We start from the raw sequence: 16240 nt of genomic DNA on the forward strand, positions 1-16240 counted from the left end.
CTGCTATCATTTATTGTTCTCGTATTCTTGGTCATTGCCATTCTGGCTGGAGTGAGATGAAATCTTAGTGTAGTTTTGATTTGTATTTCCTTGATTGCTAGATATTAAACATTTTCTTAATGTACTTATTGGCCATTTGGGTGTCATTTTTTGAGAAGTTTCTGGTTAGTTCTTTTGCCCATTTATTATGTTATTTGTTTTTTTGGTATTAAGTTTTTTAAGTTCTTTGTATATTCTGGATATTAATCCCCTATGGCCAAAATTTTGTCCCATTCTGTAGTCTTTCTCTTCATGCTCTTAATGGTTTCCTTCATGCTCTTAATGGCTCTACTCAGCTGCTATGCAGAAGCCTTGTAATTTGATGGCATCCCACTTATTGATTCTTGGTTTTACTTCTTGCACTTTGGGGGTCTTATTAATTAAGGAAGTTGGTGCAAGTACCTATATGATGGAGTATTGTTGACCTTATGTTTTCTTCTAGCAGTTGTAAAGTTTTTGTTCTAATTCCTAAGCCTTTGAGCCATTTCGATTTGAGTTTTGTGCAGAGTGAGAGATAGGTGTCTAATTTCATTTTTCTACATACAGCTATTCAGTTATCCCAGCACCATTTTTAAAAAAGTTATCTTTTCTCCAAAATAACTACATGTTTGTCACCTTTGTCAAATATCAGAGGGCTATAGGTTTGTGGATTTATCTCTGTGCATTGTGTTCTATTACCTTGGTCATCTTCTCTGTTTTGATGCCACCCCCTTATAGCATATTTGTTTCATGCAGTTTGAAGTTTCTTTTGTAGATGCATGCATGTTCAGGGGTTTTAATGTCTTCTTGACGAAAAATGAGGCCCAGGATGTAGAGCCGGCTGTGCCTGACAGTGTGCCTGATGCGAAGTTGGGTGGGGTAGAGAGTAGGAGGCGGTATTCGGGGGTGGTGGGAGAAGGAGGAGGCGGCAAATCATTATAAATGGTGCCCAAGCAGGACCCAAAGCTGAAATTCCAGGAGGGTGTGTTAGTGCTGTGCTTTCATGAGCCTCTCCTTTATGAAGCAGAATGCGTTAAGGTTGCCACAAAGGACAAACAAGTGAAATACTTTATACATTACAGTGGTTGGAATAAAAATTGGGATGAATGGGTTCCAGAGAGCAGAGTGCTCAAGTACGTGGACACCAATCTGCAGAAACAGGGAGAACTCCAAAAAGCCAATCCAGGAGCAATATGCAGAGGGGAACATGAGAGGGGCTGCTCCAGGAAAGAAGACATCTGGTTGCAACAGAAAAATGTTGAAGTGAAAAACCAAAAAGAACAAACAGAAAACACCTGGAAATGGAGATGATGGTAGTACCAATGAGACATGTCAGCCTCCTCGGAAGAAAAGGGCCCAGGTAGATCCTACTGTTGAAAATGAAGAAACATTTATGAACATAGTTGAAGTTAAAGTGAAGATTCCTTAAGAGCTAAAACCAGGGCTTGATGATGACTGGGACTTAATTACCAGACAAAAACAGCTCTTTTATCTTCCTGCAAGAAAAATATGGATTCTATTCTTGAGGATTATGCAAATTACAAGAAATCTCGAGTAAACACAGATAATAAGGAGTATGCTTTTAATGAAGTTGTGGCAGGAATAAAAGAATACTTCAATGTAATGCTGGGCACTCAGCTGCTCTACAAATGTGAGAGACCACAGTATACTGAAATCCTTGCAGATCATCCTGATGCACCCATGCCCAGGTGAATGGAACGCAGCGTCTACTGAGATTGTTTGTACGAATTCGAGCAATGTTGTCCTATACACCTCTGGATGAGAAGAGCCTTGCTTTATTACTGAATTATCTTTATGATTTCCTCAAGTACCTGGCAAAGAATTCTGCAACTTTGTTTAGTGTCAGCAATTATGAAGTCACGCCTCCTGAATACCATCGGAAAGCAGTGTGAGGAGATGTTCTTCATTCACTTGTGTTTGGATCTCTGTAAACACAATTTTTGTTCTTAGTCTTTCTCTTATACAAATGATGTACTTTGAAGATGTTAGTGTATAACAGAATTGATGTTTATCTTCTGTTTGAATTTAAACAGAAAATAAAAGGGGTTACTGCTCCTTTTTTCCTTTCTTTTAATTTCACTTCAGAGTTGCCACCAGTGTATTCAATGATGGACAACAGAGAGACTTGCTGTAGAATGTTTGCCTCAGAGCTGCTTTTGAATGCTGGTGGTTCTATTCCTTTGACACTATGCACTTTTATAATATGTGTTAATGCTATATGACAAAATGCTCTGATTCCTAGTGCCAGAGGTTCAATTCAGTGAATGTAACTGAACACACTTATCCATTTGTGCTCCTTTTTTTTTTAATGGTGCTTAAAGTAAAGAGCCCATCCTTCGCAAGTCATCCATGTTGTTCCTTAGATATTATATCTTTGCTCAAATTATTGAAGAATGGTGGCTTGTTTCATGGTTTTTGTATTTGTGTCTTACGCACGTTTTAATATGATAGGTGCAATGCATTGTGTAGCTACAGTTTTCTGGAAAAGTCAAATCTTTTAGGAATTGTTTTTCAAATCTTCAATAAATTTTTTCTTTAAATTAAAAAAAGTCTTCTTGACGAATAAAACTAGCAATATGAAATGTCTGTCTAGTAATATTCTTTATCTGAGGCCTAACCTACCTGAGTGAATATATGTAATTCATCTTTTGTTTGATTAGTAATTATATGGCATGTCTTGTCAGCCCTCTAGGTTTTTCTCTCTCATTTTTTTTTGTCTTTATAGTTGAAGTGGTGAGTTTCATGTTTATGTAGTACCGTTGAGTCCTACTCTTTCATTTATTCTGGAATACTTGCTTTTAATTTACCTGCTTTTAATTTATATTTGATGCATTGATTATGATTGAATTTAAATGTAACATTTTGCTAGTTATTTCCCTTTTCTCATCTTTTCCATTCTTCCCTTTTTCCTTACATATTGCAGTTCAAACTTTTTCCCTTTCCTTAATGATTTCATTTTTTGCCCACTGTGGGCTTCCTAGATATATATTTTCACTAATTAACTAATTAATTATATGCTCTAGGGTCTATAATAAGTATATCTTTCACTTATTAGACTACTTATAATTATTATTCCATTTTATATATGGTTTAAGAACTTTGATTAATATATTTCTGTTTTATTTCTCATTTTTATTGTATTGACATATACTTTATTTCTAATTCTATACATTCTATCCTCTATGAAGCCAACAATGCATTATTATTATTTTTGTCTTATATAGTCAGTTTTCTTTTAAAAATTTATGTATTTATCTACATGTTTACCATTTCTGGTACTCCTGATTCCTTTTGTGAAGATCCAAATTTCAATTGGTTCTCATTTTTCTTCCCTTGAAGAAATTTCTTTAAAATATTTTTTTTAGTGCAGATCTGATAGCAAGTAATTATTTCACCTTTTGTTTGTCTGAAAAAAAATCTTTGTTTCCTCTTCAAATTTTATAGATATTTTCTGTTGACAAAGAATTTTTACCCTGCCTTATATTTTTCTCCTTTAATACTTTAATGATATATCTCCATTGTCTTTTGGTTTATAAGATTTCTGAAAAGATTTCTACTTTTATTTTTATTTTAATTCTTTTTATGTAATGTGTTCTTTTTTCTGACTTATTTAAAAATGTTCTCTTTTATTTGCTTTCTGCAAGTAGAATATAATATACATTGGCACAGTTTCTTTATGTTTAGTCTCCTTGGCTGCTGTTTGGTTTCTTGGATCTCATGGTTTATAGCTTCCTGAAATTTAGAAAATTTTCAACAATATTTCTTCAAATAATTGGTTCTGTATTCCATTTTGGGGGATGACCTCCAGTTGAACATGTTTTAGTCCAGTTGAAATTTTTCCATGTTTTTTCTTGGTATTTTTTTTCCTCTATGTACTTCATTTTGAATAGTCACTATTGCTGTTTTTTTTTTTTTTAACTTCATGATCTTCTGCAATGTTTAATCTGCTATTAATTCTGTCCTTCACTTTTTTTGTTTTAGAAGTTCTTCTTTGTAAATTCCATTTTAGTCTTTTTCATGTCTTCCATACCTCTTGTCCTTTTTGTTTCTTAAGATATAAAACATATTAATAATAGCTTCTTTCTCATGTTTGTGTCTGTTTCTACTGAGTGATTTATCGTCTGGTAATAGGTCATGTTTTCCTGATTCTTTTTTAAAAATTTTAAAAATTTGTTTTAATTAGTTATATATGACAGTACAATGACCTTGACATATTATACATTTGAATCAGATGGGATATAATTTCTCATTATTCTGAGTGTACAGGTTGCAGAATCACATTGGTCATGCAGTCACATATATACACACAGCAATAATAATGTCTATTTCATTCTACTGTCCTTCCTTTCCCCCTTTTCCCTCTCCTTCCCTCCCCTCCCCTCTCATCACTTCTTTCTACCCAATCTAAGATGATGCAATTCTTTTTTTTCTTCTCACATCTTCATACATGCATTTTGTATAACGATGAGAGTCTCCTTCCATCTTCCATGCAATTCCCTTTCTCTCTCCCTTTCCCTCCCACCTCTCTTCCCTATCTAGTGGTAATCTTCTCATGCTCTTCCTCCCTACCCCATTTTATGTCACTCCCCTTATATCAGAGAAAATATTCGGCACTTAGCATAATCTACTCTAATGCCATCCATTTCCCTGCAAATGCCATGATCTTGTTATTTTTCATTGCTGATTCTTTATATGTGTTTAACTTTTTTTTTTTATTTGAACCAGGGATTGAACCCAGAGGCACTTAACCATCGAGCCATGTCCCCAGCCCTTTTTTATATTTTATTAGAGTATTAGAGATAGGGTCTTGCTTAGTTGCTTAGGACCTTGCTAAATTGATAAGGCTGGGTTTGAACTGTCAATCCTCCTGCCTCAGTCTCTGGAGTCGCTGGGATTATAGGCATGTGCTTCTGTTCCCAGCTTGCATTTAATTTTTGATTATAGGCCAGATATTTTTGAATTGTATCTTCTTGATTGCTGAATTTTGTTGTATTATTTTAAGTAGAATTGTGTTTTGTTCTGACTCTTCATTGTATCACCTGGAATCTGTTGGAATATTTCGAACCTTACTTTTAAGATATGTTAGTGTCCTTCCAGAACAACCTTCCTTTTAATTCTAGTATAGCCCCTCCTGAGATTAAAGAGATACCCTTCTGAGGACTCCATCATGTATTATAACGTTTGTGGACTTTTACTGGTAGGAATACAGACTACTGTCAGCAGTATTTCAGCTTCTAGTATTGTTCTTTCCATTTGTGTGTGTGTGTGTTTTCCTCATCTTTGGGTAATTTTCTCTCTCATGTGAATAGTTTGGTACTCAGCCCCAAATTTGGTAAGATCTTTCTGTCTTTGGAACCTTAAATTCAGATTGTTAGCCTTGCAGATTCTAGATGCTTTGTAAATTCTTAGCTCTGTGTACTCAACTCAACGAGAGACCAGCTTTGCTTAAACTCCCCCATCATGTGCTCTTGGTTAGTTTGCAAGCTTGGCAGTTTCTTTTCTTTCAGGAATTAAAATTCTGTCCTGATGCCCAAAATTTGAAAACCATTATTTCATATAGTTTGTTCAGTTTTCTGGTTGTTTTAGATGGGAAGTTAATCTAGTTCCTCTGTTTCCATTTTTGTTGGAAGTAGAATGCTATTTGTGTACTGTAGTTTAAAATTTCCTCCAGCCTTTATTGTGCTTTTATATTTAAGTAACCACATTGCAGAAGAGACTGTGAGTTGAGTGTGAGTTGTTGTGAAGATATCTATTTGCGTGTTAAGCTACTGGTGATATGTAGGGAATGTGCAATTCAATTATGCATTTGCTCTATTCATCTTTTATTCTGCTTTATAATTTATATGGTATATTAAGTAAAACTCTTCCCTTAACCTGTCATTAAATCTGTGCATAAAATTTATACTCTGAGGATATTCATCTTATACTTTGGGGATTTCCCATGTTTCAGACCTATCACTTCCTACCCTTAGTAAGCCTTGAGAAACCAGACATTACTAATTTATGTATCATAATATATCATTGTATTTAGCAACTGTTTAGAAAACATGTAGTTTTACCCATAACATGAAGAATTTTGGTGTAAAATTATTTTGCTGTTTGGTTAGTTAGCTTTATAAAGTTATAAGATTTCCCTCTACGTTTTATGAAATGATTCTAATCTCGTTTTTCTTCAGAACAGTATTCTTTTTGTGTAGGTGACAATCCCGGGCTTTTCCATGCTTGGCATTATTATTCTTTTGTTGTGTTGGAGCTACATTGTATAAGATATCTATAATTACATTTGGATAGCTCTTAATACTATGGTCTTTTTAGGATGCAGGTGGTAACAAATATCGCCAGTAACATCATCTCTACAGGATGAGGACTATAGATATGTATAATTTTAAATAGTTTCTTTTGGAAACTTACCTATTTTTCCATTCTTCTTTTATTTCTTTTGGAAATTATATGTGTTCTTTAAGGTTATGCAGGCTCTGACAAGTTGAACTTTGCTAGCGTGTTCAAGGAAAAAATCAGTACCTTACATATAGCCAAGACAGAAGGAAAAAAATTCCATTTTTATGACATTGTCTTAGGAAATTAAAAGCATAGTAAAGAGTGTGTGTGTAGATAGGTGTGAACTTGTAGCTCTTGCCTGGTGCTGGGCTTTTAATGTGTTCTTATCTCCTGTAGGGACAGTACATGTGGGCCAAGGTTAAATAAGTTTTTTTTCTTTTCTTTTCTTATTTACTCAGAGGAGTGAATGGTCTTTTCATGATACTGAGGTTAAAAATAGATTTTCAATTTTTTTGTTACCATATCTAGTACTCCTCTTATATTTCCATGTCTAAATGAATTCTTAGATAGAATTTGCATGTTACCCTAGGCAGTGCTACCTGCTGGTGTTTTGGTTTCATTTGGCTTTGCTTTCTGGTTCTCTTTATTTGTTCAGTGTTCCTGGCCTAGTTTCTAGTGTTCCAAAGCAGCTACCTGCCACTCATTTCCTGCCTTCTTTTGCCTGTTTCCTGGACACTATTCCTTCCTCTATATTTATTCATTCCTCTTTTAAAACTTACCTTTAAATATGTATTTGATATAATGTTTTATTAGAGTATCAAATTCATGATACTGCCACCATTAATGATGATGGTACTGATAACAGGGAGTCTTGGTTTTGAAACTGACCATTTTAGGAGTTGTAAACTTACAGATCATTACTATTATAATGTTAAGCACTTTGAGTAAGATTTTATTCATTTTATTTTGAGAACCAGATTTTAAGCTTTAGATTTTTACTATGAGGAAAAGAAATATCTTCTTAAGAGAAGTAAAAGTAGTTTCTTAAAACTGTAAAGTTCTCCTTGGAGAAAATGACTTTATCTTGCAACTTAGATCATTAGAGATATGTTTGTGTTGACTTCTTGGTAACTCCAAATCAGGTATTTTTATGGATGATCTTCTAGTCTCATAAAAAGAGCCTAAAGCTGAATTTTTCACTTGTGGAGTGCTTAAGTACTCCACAAATCAGTGACCAGAATCATTTCATTTTGTGCCCATGTGGTTTCTGTGGGTGGTTTGTTGTTTTTAAAAAAACTGTTTCAAAGAAGTGTATTTTTTTTTCCTGGCAGTCATGTGTATCCTGTGTAAGTATTTTTCATTACTAATAATTTTGAGATGAACCAACTTCAGGTCATAATACTGTTGGCTAAAGTCATCAGGTTTCATCCAAAGTCGTCCCATATGATTTTGTGTCTGCTTTGCCAAAATCTGTTAATCTAAGGTTCTGAGAGGGCATGGTAATGGTTTCCTATCCCATTTTTCACTGTCACCAACCTATTTTTGGAAATTATTCCTATCTATTTTGTGTAAATCAACAGTCTTTAAGAGAAACCCAGGAGACTTTTAGGTTTAATTTCTTCTAGGCATACATTCTGGCTTTGGGGAAGTAGTTCCCCTGCCCCTGCCCCTGCTTCTTTCTCACTCTGTATAGAAATTTCCATTTTTGATTGTGACTTTAATTCCAGTTTTTTCATTGTGATTTGATTTCCATCTTCTTCCTCATTTAGGCTTAGTGGTTAGAAATCTTGTCTTTAATTGAATTTCAAAGTGGTTAGGTTTCTTGTCATTTTCCGTTCCTCTATCCAGCAGTAAGGGTTTGCATCTGAAGGTATACTGCAACCTTTTAATAATGAATTTGGGTTTAAAGAGAAATTGAATTAAATTTTTGAGTTATTTCAGAAGCTGTAACATCATGCTGTTTACATTTCTGGCCACAGTGAAAGTTTTTGTGAAAGTGAAGTTTTTAGGAAAAAACTTCATGTGTCATCAGCCCATAGTCTTGGAAAAGATCTTTAGAATTTGGCTAGTCCAGAATTACAAGTTAAAATAGTCTACATAAATCTTTCAGTTAATAAGTGAGTGTTATTTCTAATTTAGAATTAATCAGAAATAAGCTTAATCAGAAGTAAGATCTCTCAGCTTGAGAGATCACCTCTCCTTACTTGTTAACATAGGAGAAATATGAACCTTAGGTACATTAAGTGACATCTATGATAACACTGTAATTTAGTGGAAGAGTTAGGACTAGACCTAGTACTTGACTCCAAGTCTAGTGTTCTTTCCACTATTTTGGGATCTTTTGTCCCCGTTAAAATAAGAATTTAAAGTTAAAAATATAATAGGTTTCTGGTTTGAAAATACCCAAACACATTTTATCTTTGCAATACAAATAAAAGTGATGAGAAAAGCTTAGAAATTCTGACAGTATTTCCCCATTTGACCTGTCAAATTGTACTGATAGTCTTTGAGGTTGAAGGAGGACATTATGTTGCCCTTATTTTGTTCAAGCCTATTTTTCATTGTATTAGAGTAATTTTTAAAAGTTCTCAATCTAGGAAAACTGTGTTGACTTTTAACATTAACCATCTCCTCACTATCTTTCTAATGGATCCCCTCTTATTTAGGTATGTAGCTCTCCTTTCCATGACTCAGGGAAAGGGGACCTCATTCTACATTCTAGGATTGATTCTTAGAAGTCTAAATAAAATATGATAATTCCCTTTATTTCCTGGTGGAAAGTTTCAAGGATATGCAGATCACAGTCTTAAAATATTTCTGATGTCTTGCTATTAGTGTATACATGAAGATACTTATATAAAAGGCCCGATCTTAAGGAATCAGAGAACTTTCAAAGCTCTGACTTGTAGTGCTTAGACCCACTTTTACCTATGGATTTCTTGTTATGAGATACTATTCATATATTTCCTATTATTTAAGCCAGTTTGAATTTGGAATTTTTTGTTAATTTCCAGATGAAAATGTTATATCTGATGCATCTCAAGATTTTATAGCATTTCTAATCTCTAATATGTTGTTACAGCACTTCCATGTAGGATTAGGTTTTAGAAACTAAGTGGATGTGTATTCAAGGAAGGTGGAAGATAGAAACTAGTAGAATCTTTTAAAAGATTCATAAAGTCATGACTCATAAGGCATCATAAACCACATTTTGACTTACCTTTTGGCCTTGTAGCTTCACTGAACTTATTTCTCTCTTTTTCAAAACTGATGAGCTCATAAATCCAAATGATCCTCATCATTCCTCATTTTTGTTGATTCTATTAGACCTATTTCTGTCTTTGTACACTTGTTCTTTATTATTGCCTGGAAATAATTCTCTCCTTCCTCATTTATTTCCTTTATTATTTTTCTTTTTTGTTGAGTAAAGCTTGAAGTATGCAACTGATGTTATAGGATACTTACAGATAATAAAATGGTTACAGTAGTAGATTAATATATCAATCATCTCACATACTCATTTGTAACAACAGCAGCTAAAATCTAAAATTTCTAACACAGTACAATTAATTTAGTTCTTTTGTTGTATATTAGATCATAGTTTATCCTATACATCACTTGTTTATCCTATACATCTTTAGTTTTGTATCCTTTGAACTGTATCTCCCAGTTACCTCTTTCCTCCTGTCTTGTAGTATCTATTTCATTCTCTGTCTCTGTTTATATGTACGTTTTAAAAATTAAGAACATGAAGAGAGAGGCTACAGAATGGGAGAAAATCTTTACCACCTATACCTCACTAGAGTATTAATCTCACAAGTTCTTCACAGCAAAGGAAAAAACAAAATGAAAAGGCAAACTATGAACTGATAAAATATAATTACAAACCATATGTCTGATAAGGGGTTAATATCCTAAATTCACAGAGAACTAGTATAACTCAATAGCAGAAAAACAAATAATCCCATGAAAAAGAGGGAGAAAGAACCTGAACAGTGATTTCTCCACAGAAGAATAAGATGGAAGTACTTAGTATCAATAATCATCAAGAAAACTAAAATTAAAGCCACTACAAGATACCATCTCAGCCTGTAAAAATGACTGTTATAACAAAGACAAGAAATAACAAGAGCATGGAGAAAAGGGAACCCTCGTACACTGTTGTAGAGAATGTAGATTGATATAGCCATTGTGTAAAACAGTGTGGAAGTTCATAAAGAAATTAAAAATAGAACTTCCATATGATTCAGCAATCCGTTTCTGAGTATATACCTAAAGGAGATGAAATTATCACCTTATTATAAAATATCTTTCTATATTTCTGATCATTCCTTTTAAGTTTCTTTTATTGATGTATTTTCCTCTGTCTATACATCCCTTTAATATTAATGATGTTGTATGGTTTTACTCTTAGCCTAATTTTAGAAAATTACTTTTTTAATTTAGAGTGGTTTTATATTTGCAAAAAATGATTTGTGATGATTTGGATAGATTTGAGCAGAATTAGTCAGGCATTTTATAGATTGCTCTTTAGTCAAAATTGGTTTGATGGTTTTTTCAAGATTAGATTGAAGTTATGGGGTTTGGAGGAAGACGCAGAGGTAAAGTGCCATTTCATCACATTGTTTCTGAGTACATACTATTAACATGACGTACTTACTATTAATGTTGACTCTGATCTTTTGACTGAGGTGTTTTTTTGTCAGGCTTTTCCATTGGGAAATTGTTCCTCTTTTCCTCTATAATATGTTGTACTCTTTGGAAGGAAGTCACTACTGAGACCACACTTAGAGGTGAGAAGTTATTTTCTACTTCCTTGAGGGTAAAGAAGCTACATAAATTATTAAGATTTTCTGCATGAAAAATATATCTATTAATTTCCATTTGTTTTTTATTTGTGAAGATTTACAGAGATTTATTTTATTTACTTGGTTTAAATTTTTTTAAATTAATTTTTTATATGACAATGAAATGCATTATAATTTTTATTACATATATAGAGCACAATTTTTCATATTTCTGGTTGTATACAAAGTATATTCACACCAATTTGTGCCTTCATACATGTACTTTGGATAATAATGTCCCTCACATTCCATCTTCATTTCTAACCCCCTCCCTTACCCTCCCACCTCTCTGCCTTGTCTAGAGTTCCTCTATTCTTCCAATGCTCCCTCTCCCTACCCTACTATGAATCAGCTTCCTTATATCAGTGAAAACATTCTACATTTGTTTTTTTTGGTGTTGGCTAACTTCAGTTAGCTTTATCTTTTCCAGTGCCATCCATTTACCTGCAAATGCCATGGTTTTATTCTCTTTAATTACTGAGTAATATTCCATTGTGTATATATGCCACATTTTTTTATCCATTCATCTATTGAAGGGCATCTATGTTTGTTCCACAGTTTAGCTACTGTGAATTGTGCTGCTGTAAACATTGATGTGGCTGTGTCCCTGTAGTATGTTGTTCTTAAGTCCTTTGGGTATAGACCGAGGAGAGGGACAGCTGGGTCAAATGGTGGTTCCATTCCTAGATTTCCAAGGAATCTTCATACTGCTTTCCATATTGGCTGCACCAATTTGCAGTCCCACCAGTAGTGTATGAGTATACCTTTTCCCCTACATCCTTGCCAACATTTATTGTTGTTTGTCTTTATAATAGCTGCCATTCTGACTGGAGTGAGATGAAATCTTAGAGTAGTTTTGATTTGCATTCTCTAATTGCTAGAGATGATGAGCATTTTTTTCATATATTTGTTGATTGATTGTATATACTCTTCTGAGAAGTGTCTATTTAGATCCTTGACCCATTTGTTGACTGGGTTATTTGTTTTCTTCATGTTTAACTTTTTGAGTTCTTTATATACCCTAGAGATTAGTGCTCTATCTGATGTGTGAGGGGTAAAGATTTGCTCCTAAGAGGTAGATTACCTCTATTCACCTCCCTCTATTCACCTCACAGATTGTTTTTTTTTTTTTTGCTGAGAAGAAACTTTTTAGTTTGAGTCCATCCCATTTATTGATTCTTGATTTTAATTCTTGCGCTATAGGAGTCTTATTAAGGAAGCTGGGGCCTAACCCTACATGATGAAGATCAGGGCCTACTTTTTCTTCTATTAGACACAGTGTCTCTGGTTTAATTCCTAGGTCCTTGATCCACTTTGAGTTGAGTTTTGTGCATGGTGAGAGATAGGGGTTTAATTTCATTATGTTGCATACGGATTTCCAGTTTTTCCAGCACGATTTGTTGAAGAGGCTATCTTTTCTCCAATGTATGTTTTGGCACCTTTGTCTAACATAAGATAATTGTAGTTTTGTGGGTTACTCTCTGTGTCCTCTATTTTATACCATTGGTCTACCTGTCTGTTTTGGTGCCAATACCATGCTGTTTTTGTTTCTATTGCTCTGTAGTATAGTTTAAGGTCTGGTATAGTGATGCCACCTGCTTCAATTTTCCTGCTAAGGATTGCTTTAGCTATTCTGGGTCTCTTATTTTTCCAGATGAATCTCATGACTGCTCTTTCTATTTCTATGAGGAATGCCATTGGGATTTTGATCGGAATTGCATTAAATCTGTATAGTGTTTTTGGTAGGATGATTATTTTGATAATATTAATTCTGCCTATCCAAGAGCAAGGTAGATAGTTCCATCTTCTAAGGTCTTCTTTGACTTCTTTCTTTAGGGTTCTGTAATTTTCATTATGTAGATCTTTTACCTGTTTTGTTAAGTTTATTCCCAAGTATTTTATTTTATTTTTATTTTTTTGAGGCTATTGTAAATGGGGTCGTTTTCCTCATTTCCATTCCTGGGATTTTCTTGGTTAGTAGACTTTTGATGGCATCTATTATTTTGTCCCTTGAAATTGATCTGTTTAAATTGTATATCATCCTGATTCAATTTGGGCAAATTATATGACTCTAGAAATTTGTCAATGCCTTCGATAGTTTCTATTTTATTGGAGTACAGGTTTTCAAAATAATTTCTAATGATCTTTTGTATTTCTGTGGTGTCTCTTGTGATATTTCCTTTTTCATCATGTATCTTAGTGATTTGAGTTTCTCCTTCTCTTCGTTAGCATGGCTAAGGGTCTGTAAGTTTTATTTATTTTTTCAAAGAACCAACTTTTTGTTCTGTCAGGTTTTTCAGTTGTTTCTTTTGTTTCAATTTCCTTGATTTCAGCTCTGATTTTGATTATTTCCTGTCTTCTGCTATTTTTGGTGTTGATTTGTTCTTCTTTTTGTAGGGTTTTGAGATGTAGTGTTAAGTCATTTATATTGACTTTTTTTTTTCTTTTAAGGAATGAACTCCATGCAATGAACTTTCCTCTTAGAACTGCTTTCATAGTGTCTCAGAGATTTCAATATGTTGTATCTGTGTTCTCATTCACCTCTAAAAACTTTTTATCTTCTCCTTGATGTCTTCTGTAACCCATTGTTCATTCAGTAGCATATTATTTAGTTTCCAGGTGTTAGAGTGGATTTTATTTCTTATTTTATCATCGATTTCTAATTTCATTCCATTATGATATGATAGAATGCAGGGTAGTATCTCTACATTTTTATATTTGCTAAGAGTTGCTTTGTGGCATGGTGTATGGTCTATTTTAGAGAAGGATCCATGTGCTGCTGAGAAGAAAGTATATTCTCTCGTTAAAGGTTGGAATATTCTATTTATGTCAGTTAAGTCTTATGTTATTGATTGTATTATTATTGAGTTCTGTAGTTTCTTTGTTCAGCTTTTGTTTGGAAGATCTATCTAGTGGTGAGAGAGGTGTGTTAAAGTTACCCAAAATCATTGTGTTGTGATCTGTTGACTCTTGAACTTGAGAATAGTTTGTTTGATGAATATAGCTGCTCCATTGTTTGGGGCCTATATATGTATAATTGTTAAGTCTTATTGGTGCATGGTTCCCTTGAGCAGTATGTAGTATCCTTCTTTATTCTTTTTGGTTGACTTTACCTTGAAGTCTACTTTTTTTTTGATATGAGGAGGGAAACTCCTGCTTGCTTCTGCAGTCCATGTGAGTGGTATACTTTTTCACAACCCCTTCAGTCTGTGGATGTATTTTTCTATGAGAGGAGTCTTTTGGAGGCAGCATATTGTTGGGTGTTTTTTTTTTTTTTTTTTTTTTGGGATCCAATCTGCTAGTCCATTTCTTTTGATTGGTGAGTTTAGGCCATTAACATTCAGGGTTATTATTGAGACATGATTTGTATTTTCAGCCATTTTTACTTATTTTTGGCATTTAACATGACTTGGTTTCTCCTCTGATTAGATTTTCCTTTAGTGTACCTGCTTCTGCTGATTTTCATCATTGGTTTTCATTTTCTCTTCGTGGAATATTTTGCTGAGGATATTCTTTATTGCAGGCTTTCTAGTTGTAAATTCTTTTAACTTTTGTTTATCATGGAAAGTTTTTATTTCATCATGAAATCTAAAGCTTAGTTTTGCTGGATATAAGATTCTTGGTTGTCATCCATATTCTTTCGAGAGCTTGGTATATGTTGTTCCACAGTCTCCTGGCTTTGAGGGTCTGGATTGAAAAATCTGCTCAGTTACAAATTGGTCTCCCCCTATATGTGATCTGATTCCTCTCTCTTGCGGCTTTTAATATTTTATCCTTATTCTATATGCTAGGCATTTTCATTATAATCTTCCTTGGTGTAGATCTGTTGTACTGGTTTAAATTTTTAATTGCTGATAAATATTGATGATTTTTTAAAATTTAATTGATATATTTTTAAAAATACATAACAGCAGAATGCATTACAATTCTTATTACACATATATAGCACAATTTTTCATATCTTTGTATATAAAGTATGTTCACACTAATTCATGTCTTTATATATGTACTTTTTTTTGCATTACATGTCTTCATACATGTACTTTCGATAATGATGTCCATCACATTCCACCATCTTTGCTAATCCCCTGCCTCTCCCTTTCCTTCCCACCCCTCTTCCCTATCTAGAATTCATCTATTCTTTCCATGTTCGCCCTCTCTACCCCACTATGAGTCAGCCTCTTTATATCAGAGAAAACATTATGTTAGCACTACTCTACACTTCTCTTTTGAACTCTGCCTCTTTCTAGTCAACTTCCTATTAAACCTTTTCCTTTTTGGTCTTTCTTTTATTGAAACCTTGCTTTCAATGTGTCTACATTGACTAACCTGTATGTATTATACCCCATCTACTCCATTCTATGTGCTTCATTTCACCTAGATTTGCTTTTATTGTCCACTCATTTAAGCTTCAAAATGAATGGGATTCTTAAGGTTTCCTTTTCTTAGTCTCATTTCTTAGGTAGCTCAACTTGGATGATTGCATTTTTCTGTTGCATTGATTTCCCTAAAACTACCCAATTCTGCTTTCACACCATCATTCACATTACCTTATAGCCATTTCCCCAAAATACATGTCACCTATTCAAAGTACTTATCTCACTCCTTCTCAGAGTCTTATAGTGATGTCTATCACTGCCACTAATGCAGGTGTGATTTTAGGAAATTACTTGATCTCTCTCTAGACTAAGTTTCTCTATTGAAAAAGACGATATGATGTTAGGAATCATCCAGGAATTAAAAATAATAGTGTTTTGATGTTTTAGATATGTGTCTGGTAAAAAGTTATATACTATAAAAAGTGATTATTTTTATTATTCAGTGGGTCCAACTCCTTAGCATGACCATTTTTAATATAGTTGGTAAGCCAGCTGTCTAGTAGCTTTGTAGGTATTCTTCTACCGTAGGTACCTTATTATCTAAAAATCCCACATTATTTGTGGTATTTTGGGCTTTTTATACTATGTATAACTGACCCTGCAGATCTGAATGCCCTTATCTTTTTTGCATAACAGGAAAATTAGCTGTTACTTATTTTTCTGTATTCAAATTAGATATCCTCATCCATGCAGAGT

The 16240-nt window shown here is 33.7% G+C and overlaps 1 protein-coding gene and 1 pseudogene across 3 annotated transcripts in view; both read left to right on the top strand.

Annotated features, from left to right (window-relative positions):
- Ccdc91 (coiled-coil domain containing 91) overlaps positions 1-16240 on the top strand; it is a 416145-nt gene that overhangs the window by 16739 nt on the left and 383166 nt on the right. Inside the window, exon 1 of one of the 3 annotated variants that reach the window (XM_048802483.1) lies at positions 11090-11111. The exons of the other annotated variants lie outside the window; for them this stretch is intronic. The gene's annotated coding sequence lies outside the window, so the exon portion shown is untranslated. Of the gene's footprint in view, positions 1-11089; positions 11112-16240 lie in introns of those variants that run through there. 3 annotated transcript variants of the gene reach the window in all.
- Positions 168-10496, top strand: LOC107148836 (annotated as a pseudogene).

The sequence above is a fragment of the Marmota marmota genome, unplaced genomic scaffold, assembly GCF_001458135.2.
Source record: "Marmota marmota marmota unplaced genomic scaffold, marMar, whole genome shotgun sequence".
NCBI classification, from domain to species: Eukaryota; Metazoa; Chordata; class Mammalia; order Rodentia; family Sciuridae; genus Marmota; species Marmota marmota.